We start from the raw sequence: 10,787 nt of genomic DNA on the forward strand, positions 1-10,787 counted from the left end.
GGGAGGGGGGCCAGGCTGGGTGGACGGTGGGAGCCTGGGGGAGGGGCTGGCCCTCCCTTCTGGTCCTGTGCAGTTTGGAAGGAGGCCTTGGGGAACTCTCTCCAGGGCATATCCGGACCATCACTCTGGGAACGCCTTAGAGATCAGGGACTCAGAACCCAGGACTCCAGCACTCAAGAGGTAGGATGACCCCCATGACCAGAGAGGGCAAGTCCTGGACCCAAGATTGACAAGGAAGTGGTGGCAACCTGGGGCCAGACCAAATCTAGAGTTCTTGGTTGCCTCGGTCAGGGACAAGGTCCCCCCTGAGAACTGAGAACCCCACCGTGGTCCCCCCACTTCCTAATACAAACTCCTGGGATGACAGAGGAGGGCTGGGAAAGGCAAAAGAAAATGGAAGGAAAGGGAGAACAGAACAGACTGAGAGAGGATGAGGAGCTAGACATGGAGACCAAGATGCAAGGGGCTGGGAGGCACGTGGAAGGGCCCTGAGCCCTGGGTGGGGGGTAGAAATTGGAGCAAACCAAGACCTGGGATATTGAAGTCAAGCAGCATTCTCCTCTTCTGGCCGACCCCTCCCCCACCCACAGGGAATGTCCGGAATGTGATGAGCTGATAAGATTGGGAGTCCCACTCCACCTGGCACGGGGTAGGGTGCTTTGCCACCTCCGCTTCTCAGAGGGGATTTTTCTCGGGGGAGGGGGGCGGAGTGGGGAAGTTTTCAATGGACACGATCTTAACGGAGGAACTTAATGGAAGGTCCGAGGAAGGGGTGCCTCTCATTCAAGGCCAACGGGCCAGATGCCAGGGCTATGGGCATGACCAGATGCTTTCCAGCTGAGCTACACAGTGAGTCAGAAGGCACGGGGCCTGGGTCGAGGGAGGGGTTCCCAGTTCCCAGGGAAGTGGGGCAGGAGTAGAGAGAAGGAAATAAGGCAGAGCGGGGGGGGGGCACTCTTCCAGAGGATGGGGCCCCAGGGCTGATGGCCGAGGAAGTCATCTGGGGGCCCTGTCCAAAGAACGACCCCAATAGGTGCTAACTCCATCCCTGCTGGGGCTGGAGTCTGGGGCTCCCATGGTCCTCATTGAAACAGGCCCAGGGGGTCCTCCGTTCAATTCAGGGCAGTTACTCTCAGGCACGGTCTTAGCCTCTAGGGTTTACCCCTGCCCACCCTGCCTTTGTGTGGATCTGTGGGGTCTCCCTCTGAAGTCCTCTAAACTTTTGCAAAGCTGCATCCACTCACCCTTACTGAGTGATCCAGCCCACATTTGTTGAAACCTGCTATGTGTCAGGCGCTGCGTAGGTCCTGGAGCTTTGACAGTGAGCCAGAGTTCTCTGCCCTCCGGAGGCTATACTTCAGGTGGGGATGGAGTAAATAGCCAAGACATGGATGCTTCTGGCACGTGGGTGGTGAACACTGGAACCAGGAACCACGGGGGTGGGGGCGGGGGAGTGTGTGGTGCCCTAAGTAGTGGCAAAGGTGGAGGAAGTGACCCCAAGACCCCCAGGACTTGGCCCTGCTCCAGGTACCCACGTCCTGCTCTCCGGATGGACATTTCTGAGAAAGGCTATCAGAACAGAGCAAAGGGAAGGGAGGAAAGGGGGGAGGGGAGAGACTGGCGGTTTGAGGTTGGGCCTGGTTGGAAGAGGACAGAGACGGAGAAAACCTCAGCCCGAGGGACCAGTGTGCGGCTGCACCTGAGACCTGCTGAGGGCGACCTGAGCTCCGGGTGGGAGGTGATCCAAACCTTGCTCAGGGCCCGCTGCCCGTTGGCTCTCGCTGAACGAGAACGGAAGGCAAGGGACACCATTCCACGAGGTTGCAGTGGGCACAGGTCCAGGCAGCAGGCCTGGCACACAGACACCCGGTCGCCACTATGGACCCATATCTGGGCATTTGACCCGCTGCCGGGGAGGGAGGAGGTAGGTATGCCAGGTGCCTTAGAACCCAGACCCAGTCTTGGCCGCTTGCTCCCTCCCCACACTTAGCACGGCGCCTGCTGGCATTGTAGGAGGAGTCCAACGTGCTTGGGGAATACAAATCGTGAATGAATAAATGACGGATAAATAAATCTGTCGACCAATTGGAGTCCCCAGCTGCCAGAGTCCTCAGCATTTAGGAATGGGCAGGCCTGCCGCCTGGTGGCGATTGAGCTAACTGCAGCCCATGGTCGGTGCACCGCGCCCTTCTCCAAAGGGCAGGAAAAACCCCTGGGTTGTAATAATCATGACCGATCTAGGGGCCACCTTGTCCCTCCTCCTGCCTCCAGGCCACACCGCCTTGTTTTTCAGCATACTTGGGCAGTTTCTCGTTTTCTATACCTCCTAGGAAAGCGATTCCTCCCTAACCTTTTCTTAGAAAATCCTACCTGTGGTCTGGTCTTCATGTTTTTCTCCTTTCCTTCTTGTCCTCAAGGCAGAAGAAGAATCAGAGGGCTCCCCGAACCCCTCCCCCAGGCTGGAAGGTCAGCCTGACAGGGGCCACCTGATTTTGTAAGCGCAGTGTTATTTACATATGATTTGTGGCTGCTAAGGGAGACCACGCTACCTGCAAAGGCTAAAATATTCTCCATCTGGCCCTTTCCAAAGTTTGCCAACCTCTGTTGTAGCTGCCCTGCTGATTCGCTCACTTAACAATCGATGAGCACCTGCTATATTCCAGCCCCGGGCTAGGGTCACAGAGATAAAGGACACCTCGCCTGCTCCCATGTCAACCACAGTCTACGGGGAGAAATGAGTAAGTAAAGAGACCACCTGTCTAACCACAGAGGCTTTCTCACAGGAAGTCAAATTGCTGTCAAGTCAATAGCGACCACACAATCAAATGCACCACTGAAAGGGGGGCTGGATGAGCACGGGTGCTGGAAAGCAGGGAAGAGCAAAGCACTGGGCTCTCAGCCGGGGGTTGCGCCCTCATGGAGGGAGGGCTTCTTCCTGGAGGTATCCTGGTCTCTCAGGACAAGGAGAAGTAGAAAGGCCGTGGCAGCTCAGAGCATGCACAGAACAGCGAGGCCAGAGCCCGCAGGTGCTGCTGGGGTGGTGGGAAGGCGAAATTGACAGGAAACACCAAGGAACAGGCTGAGGGAGGCTGGCGCCGGACGGGGGCTGTATCATCAAGGGAGGGACGCTGAGGCCGGCCAGTGAGATGAGGAGGGAGGGGGCACCGAGAAGTATCTGAGAGAAAGGGTCAAGAACACTTAGAGATGGACAGATTGTGGCAGGTGAGAGCCAAGTAAATCGAATGACCAGGGGTTGCTGAGAAAGGGGACCGTGGAGGAGGAGGATATTTAGCATTTAGGGATGAGGACAGCAAGTTCAGTTTCCAGTATAGCTTGAGCTGCCTGTGGGACGTCCAAGTTAGAGTGTCCGGAAGTGTCCATCCCAGAGCAGGATGACCGGCTCTGGACTCAGGGTGAAGGTCTCTGCCAGAGGTGTTGTTGAAAGTCACAGGAGTGGAAGAGATTGTGCAAGGAAACGTATGTAGCAAGGGCTGAGAACAGAGGTGGGAACAGGATCCCAGGGCCCTGCTGAGTGTGAAAGAGACAGAGCAGGAATCAGCCATGGCCTCTGTCCTTGGGAAACTTGCTGTCCGATCAGTAAGAGAGACACAGCACCAGATCATCTCAACAGAATATGGTAAATGATAAAATGGATGCATGTTTGTTTGGCTCCAGGGAGCTGGCCCAGAACAACTTAGCGGAAAGCACTTTGGCTGGCCGCCGACAGAGTAAATGGATGGCTGAGGATGCTTTCGTCTGCACAGCATCTATTCCTCTTCTGGGAAGAGTCCCAGGTTTCCCTTCAGGGAACCACGTCTCCACTCTCAATTTGTTTTTGAGGGAGCTGGCTCCTTCCAGCCTCCCTCCCACTCTGGGGTGAGCTGATAACCCAGGCTCCACCACTTCCTTTGGACACAGTAAGTGGTTTAGGGACAGGCGTGTGAACTGAGGGCACCCACTGAGGCTCAATCCCAGGACTGTGTCTGGGGAAACGCTTTCCTGCTTAGATTGGTAGGTGAAGATAATGTAAGCACAGGCTGGGGGGGGGGGGGGGGGAGGTGGGGGCGAGGAGCCACACAGAAAGCAGACAGATCGACAAGCAGACATGGTGACATCATTTGAGCTCTGTGAAGCTCTGGGCCCTGGCTTTCAGAAGCCCCTTACCCACAGTGACCTGCTTTTTAGAGAGCCAATCTTGTTAGAGGGACATAGCCATACCAGACAAAAAAATCGAAGCTCAAATTTATAATCTAAGCATGTTTTATGACTCTAACATAATAGCATGAAAATAAGTATTTATTTGAAATTATGTTATTCTCTTATTATTTTATTTCCTGGCCCATAGATGCTGTTATTTATTTATTTATTTTAATGTTTATTCATTTTTGAGAGACAGAGCATGAGCGCGAGAGGAACAGAGAGAGAGGGAAACACAGAATCTGAAGCAGGCTCCAGGCTCCGAGCCATCAGCACAGAGCCCAATGCAGGGCTCGAACTCATGAACTACGAGATCATGATCTGAGCCGAAGTTGGATGCCTTACTGACTGAGCCACCCAGGCGCCCCTAAATGCTGTTATTTTTTAAAATCTTTTAAAAATGTTTTTTATTTACTTCTGAGAGAAAGAGACAGCATGAGCAGAGGAGGGTTAGAGAGAGAGGGAGACACCTGAAACAGGCTCCGGGCTCTGAGCTAGCCATCAGCACAGAGCCCGATGCGGGGCTCGAACCCACTAACTGTGAGATCATGACCTGAGCCGAAGTCAGACGCTTAACCAACTGAGCCATACAGGCGCCCCTAAATGCTGTTATTTAAACAAAACAACAGGACTAGTTAAAAGAAGTAATTAGTACTGATTAAAAATAGGACCAATTAAATAATACATGTAAGAAAAATATAACAATATTTTTAGGTCAGCTCTTTTTGTCCGATACAAGAAAATTTATTTTAACCCTTTAGAACTCTTTGTTGGACATTTAAATATTTTTTCAATGTTTATTTATTATTGACAGACAGAGAGAGACAGAGCATGAGCATGAGAGGGGCAGAGAGAAGGGGAGACATGAATCCAAAGTAGGCTCCAGGCTCTGAGTCCAATGCGGGGCTTGAACTCACAAACCACGAGATTATGACCCAAGCTGAAGTCAGATGCTTAACCAACCGAGCCATCCAGGAGCCCCTCTTTGCTGTACATATAAATTTTATGAGCTACATGATTATGTACTCTTTTTTAATTTTTTTAAAGTTGATTCATTTATGTATTTAAGGAATCTCTACACCCAACATGGAGCTTGAACTCATGACCCCAAGATCAAGAGCCACATGCCCTTCCGACTGAGCCAGTCAGGCACCCTGATTGTGTATTCTTAAGAAACATAAATGTAAGACTTCAAAAAGTCAAGGGGTGCCTGGGTGGCTTAGTCGGTTAAGCGTCCGACTTTCGCTTAGGTCATGATCTCGCGGTTAGTGGGTTCGAGACCCGCGTTGGGCTCTGTGCTGACTGCCAGCTCAGAGCCTGGAGCCTGCTTCAGATTCTGTGTCTCCCTCTCTCTCTGACCCTCCCTTGCTAACACTGTCTCTTTCTCTCTCTCTCCTAGAAATTAAAAAAAAAATTTAAAAAAAAAAGTCAAGAAGAACATACCTATAATCGGATAAATTAAGGAGCTATTGTTCATATTAAGTAATAATAATAATAACAATAAAGCAATGGTATGTTTCTGTCTGACCCATGACATGGCAGAATGATGTGACTCTTGGTTTTCTATTCCAATAATACTTCTCTGAACTGCCTATAGCCTTTTTTTTAGGATACCCTCCTCTTCTTTTATGTAGTGCTGAAACTTCAGAGTCAAATGTAAAATTCACCTGGCCCCACAGCCCTGTGCTTAGTGAACCTACATTGTACCAATTCCTTGGGTCAGTCCAGTGTGACCACATCCAGCTAAATCTCCCCTCAACAAAACATATGAGCATGGAGTACTTAGGATTCCACTTGCTTGCAACAGCAGGGTATTTTTTAATTTTTTTAATGTTTTGTTTATTTCTGAGAGAGAGAGAGAGAGAGAGACAGCATGAGCAGGGGAGGGTCAGAGAGAGAGAGGGAGATACAGAATCTGAAACAGGCTCCAGGCTCTGAGCTAGCTGTCAGCGCAGAGCCCGACACAGGGCTCGAACTCACGAACTGTGAGATCATGACCTGAGCTGAAGTCAGACGCTTAACCGACTGAGCCACCCAGGCGTCCCACAACAGCAGGTTTTTAGACTTGTGGGAATCCATCACCACTCCTCAAAAAGTCCATTCCTTTGTATCTTACAGGCTTATTTGGGTAGGCCAGTTGTTTATCGGTTGGTCCTTCGCATCTATGAATTTATCATATAGACTAGCCATGCCTAAAACGTCCGTCATTTTTAAATACTCAGATGCCCATCAGAAGGTTGACTTCCTTCTCGGGGAAAATGGTTTTAAAGCACAGAGGTGATCCTGACTGTGAAATCCAAGTTGATGGTTAATTTCATGTCCTCTGAATTGGGTCATGGGGTGCCCGGGTGTTTGGTTAAACATTATTCTGGCGTGTCCCTGAGGATGTTTATGAATGAGACTAATACTGGAATCAGTAGACTAAGTAAAGCAGATTACCCTCCCCTTTGTGGTGGTTTGGTGGGAGGTGGGCGGGCAGGTTGGATATCCAATCTGTTGAGGTCCTGCATGGACTGAAAGGCTGAGTAAGGGAGAAGACGGTGTCTTCTGGCTATCTTCATGCCAGGACACCAGTCTTTGCCATCACTCTGGAACCTATATCATCCATGCTTCCAGATTTCAGCCCTCAGAACTTAGGCTGGAGCCAAACTAGCAGCTCTCATGGGTCTTCACCTGCTAACTGCAGATCTCGGGACTCCAACCTTCATAACCACATGAACCAATTCCTTATAACAGATGATAGACAGATGAGCTAGCTATCTCCTATTGGCTCTGTTCTCTAGAGAATTCAGACTAACGCAGATTTCAAATAAGTTACAATTTTTATTTAAAAATTTTAGAAAGTCTTGGGTGCCCGAGTAACTCAGTCGGGTAAGTGTCTGGCTTTTGATTTCAGCCCAGGTCATGATCTCATGGTTTGCTGGTTCGAGCCCTATGTGGGGCTCTGTGCTGACAGCGTGGAGCCTGCTTGGGATTCTCTCTCTCTCTACCCCTTCCCCCCAAAAAAATAAACTTTTTTTTAAATTAAGAAAGTCTTGTTTAACTTGACTGCCCTTTCCTGGTGACCTGTTTTTGTTTTTGTTTTAATTCTGAAGCAGCCTTATTTCCTAAATATGAGTCTCCCCCCTCCCCGTCCCGTGTGAGCTTTTCTCACAACCTATACATGATGATACTGAACAACTCAAATGCAGCCAATTCATCTTTCTCTAGGCTTCTTATGGCCTCTTCAAAGATCAACGAACAGTTTTGGAGAAATAGCATATAAACTTCTGTTTTACTGTGATCCCTTTCTCCATTTTTATCTTTCGTATACTTCCAAATTAGAGAAGGACATTCCTNCTCGAACTCACGAACTGTGAGATCATGACCTGAGCTGAAGTCAGACGCTTAACCGACTGAGCCACCCAGGCGTCCCACAACAGCAGGTTTTTAGACTTGTGGGAATCCATCACCACTCCTCAAAAAGTCCATTCCTTTGTATCTTACAGGCTTATTTGGGTAGGCCAGTTGTTTATCGGTTGGTCCTTCGCATCTATGAATTTATCATATAGACTAGCCATGCCTAAAACGTCCGTCATTTTTAAATACTCAGATGCCCATCAGAAGGTTGACTTCCTTCTCGGGGAAAATGGTTTTAAAGCACAGAGGTGATCCTGACTGTGAAATCCAAGTTGATGGTTAATTTCATGTCCTCTGAATTGGGTCATGGGGTGCCCGGGTGTTTGGTTAAACATTATTCTGGCGTGTCCCTGAGGATGTTTATGAATGAGACTAATACTGGAATCAGTAGACTAAGTAAAGCAGATTACCTTCCCCTTTGTGGTGGTTTGGTGGGAGGTGGGCGGGCAGGTTGGATATCCAATCTGTTGAGGTCCTGCATGGACTGAAAGGCTGAGTAAGGGAGAAGACGGTGTCTTCTAGCTATCTTCATGCCAGGACACCAGTCTTTGCCATCACTCTGGAACCTATATCATCCATGCTTCCAGATTTCAGCCCTCAGAACTTAGGCTGGAGCCAAACTAGCAGCTCTCATGGGTCTTCACCTGCTAACTGCAGATCTCGGGACTCCAACCTTCATAACCACATGAACCAATTCCTTATAACAGATGATAGACAGATGAGCTAGCTATCTCCTATTGGCTCTGTTCTCTGGAGAATTCAGACTAACGCAGATTTCAAATAAGTTACAATTTTTATTTAAAAATTTTAGAAAGTCTTGGGTGCCCGAGTAACTCAGTCGGGTAAGTGTCTGGCTTTTGATTTCAGCCCAGGTCATGATCTCATGGTTTGCTGGTTCGAGCCCTATGTGGGGCTCTGTGCTGACAGCGTGGAGCCTGCTTGGGATTCTCTCTCTCTCTACCCCTTCCCCCCAAAAAAATAAACTTTTTTTTAAATTAAGAAAGTCTTGTTTAACTTGACTGCCCTTTCCTGGTGACCTGTTTTTGTTTTTGTTTTAATTCTGAAGCAGCCTTATTTCCTAAATATGAGTCTCCCCCCTCCCCGTCCCGTGTGAGCTTTTCTCACAACCTATACATGATGATACTGAACAACTCAAATGCAGCCAATTCATCTTTCTCTAGGCTTCTTATGGCCTCTTCAAAGATCAACGAACAGTTTTGGAGAAATAGCATATAAACTTCTGTTTTACTGTGATCCCTTTCTCCATTTTTATCTTTCGTATACTTCCAAATTAGAGAAGGACATTCCTTTACTCTTACCCTTTAAACAAGATTTTACAGGGATGCCAGGCTGGCTCAGTCAGTGGAGCATGTGACTCTTAATCTCAGGGTTGTGAGTTCAAGCCCCCTCATTGGACGTGGAGCCTACTTTAAAAATTACTTTAGGAGCGCCTGGGTGGCTCAGTGGGTTAAGCATCCAACTTCGGCTCTGGTCATGATCTCATGGTTCACAGGTCTGAGCCCCACATTGGGCTCTGTGTTGACAGCTGGGAGTCTGGAGCCTGCTTTGGATTCTGTGTCTCCTCTTTCTCTCTGCCCCTCCCCCACTCATGCTCTATCTCTCTCTTTCTCTCTCTCTCTCTCTTAAAAATAAAATAAACTTTAAAAAAATTACTTTACAGGTCAACACCCAGATAGTCATCTTGTAGGCATGTGTTTAAAGAGTATCTCCTTCCACATATATAAAGTCAGTAATCTCACTAAGGGCTTCTGCACATTTTGAGGAAACTGAAACGTGACTAAAAATGTTGTGAAAGCTTCAGCATCCCAAGTAAGTACATCATTCACCTGTTAGCAGCATGGTGCACAGGATTCTTCGTGTACAGCCTCAGTGACCACACATGACAAGGAATATTGTCCTTGCAAAGATAGTTTGGAAAAGTCATTAAACAAATGGAGGATTGCACCGTATCCCACAGCAAGCAACAGCAACAAACCCTGGATAGGAAGAAACATCTGACTCCCAGACGTACAACATTATAAAATTTAAAATACCTAGTTTCAACAGCAAGATTATAAAGCCTATAAAGAAACAGAAAAGATGGCCCATTCACAGGAAAACAGAAAGGACGCATAGACATTGGACTTACTGAAACAAACAGATAAACAAACAAAGACATTGGACTTACTAGACAAAGACTTCGACTGTTTTTAAAATATGCCCAAAGAGGGGGTGCCTGGGTGGCTCAGTCGGTTAAGCTTCTGACTTCAGCTCAGGTCGTGATCTCACAGTTCGTGAGTTTGAGTCCAGCGTCGGGCTCTGTGCTGACAGCTGGGAGCCTGGAGCCTGCTTCGGATTCTGTGTCTCCCTCTCTCTCTGCACCTCCCCAACTCAGACTCTGTCCCTGTCTCTCTCTCTCTCTCAAAAATGAATAAACATTAAAAAATTTAAAAATATATATGCCCAGCGAGCTAAAGAAAAGCATGGACAAATAACAAAAGGAAAACCAAGAGAATGGTGTCTGAACAAATAGAGAATATCAGTGAAGAGAAAAAAGTTATCAAATGAAACCAAATAGAAATTCTGGAGCTTAAACGTACAATACCTGCAATGAAAAATTCACTAGAGGGGTTCAACAGTAGTTTGAACAAGGAGAAAAGTCAGTGATGGAAAGTCAATTGAAATCACTTAGCCTGATGGACAGAAAGAAAAAAAGAAAAAGAACAGAGCCGAAGAGAACTGTGGAGCACCATCAAGTCCACCAACACATGCACTGTGGAAGTCCCAGAGAAAGAAGGGGTGCAGAAAGAGCATTCGAAGAAACAATGGCCCACACTGTCCCAAATATGATGAAAGGCATGAATCTACACCTCCAAGTATCTCAAAGAACTCCAAGTCGGATAAATTTGAAAAATCCACACCGAGACACATTCCAGTAAAAAACAAGTCAAGCCGTGTCACTCTTCTGCTCACGATTCGGCAACAACGCCTTATCTCACTTAGAGTAGAATTCAAAGTCCTTACGGTATCCTGTGAGGCACTACGTGATCCCTCCACACCCATCACATCACCTCTTTGCCTTCATCTTCCGGCGCTCTCGCTCACGCTCTCTCCAACCACACTGGCCTCCTTGCTGTTCTTCAAACCCATAATTCACACTCAACCACTAATGAAGGTGTGTTGAAGTCTCC

The 10,787-nt window shown here is 48.1% G+C and overlaps 1 long non-coding RNA gene across 1 annotated transcript; it reads left to right on the forward strand.

The window, feature by feature from the left end:
• Positions 1 to 741: 741 nt before the first annotated feature.
• Positions 742 to 10,117, forward strand: LOC144242060 (uncharacterized). The gene is made up of 4 exons (XR_013338287.1): positions 742 to 849; positions 2,611 to 2,738; positions 3,676 to 3,917; positions 9,278 to 10,117. It is a non-coding gene; the product is annotated as an uncharacterized LOC144242060 (long non-coding RNA).
• Positions 10,118 to 10,787: the final 670 nt, after the last annotated feature.

This window comes from Crocuta crocuta, unplaced genomic scaffold (assembly GCF_008692635.1).
Source record: "Crocuta crocuta isolate KB4526 unplaced genomic scaffold, BGI_CrCroc_1.0 scaffold352, whole genome shotgun sequence".
Lineage (NCBI taxonomy): Eukaryota > Metazoa > Chordata > Mammalia > Carnivora > Hyaenidae > Crocuta > Crocuta crocuta.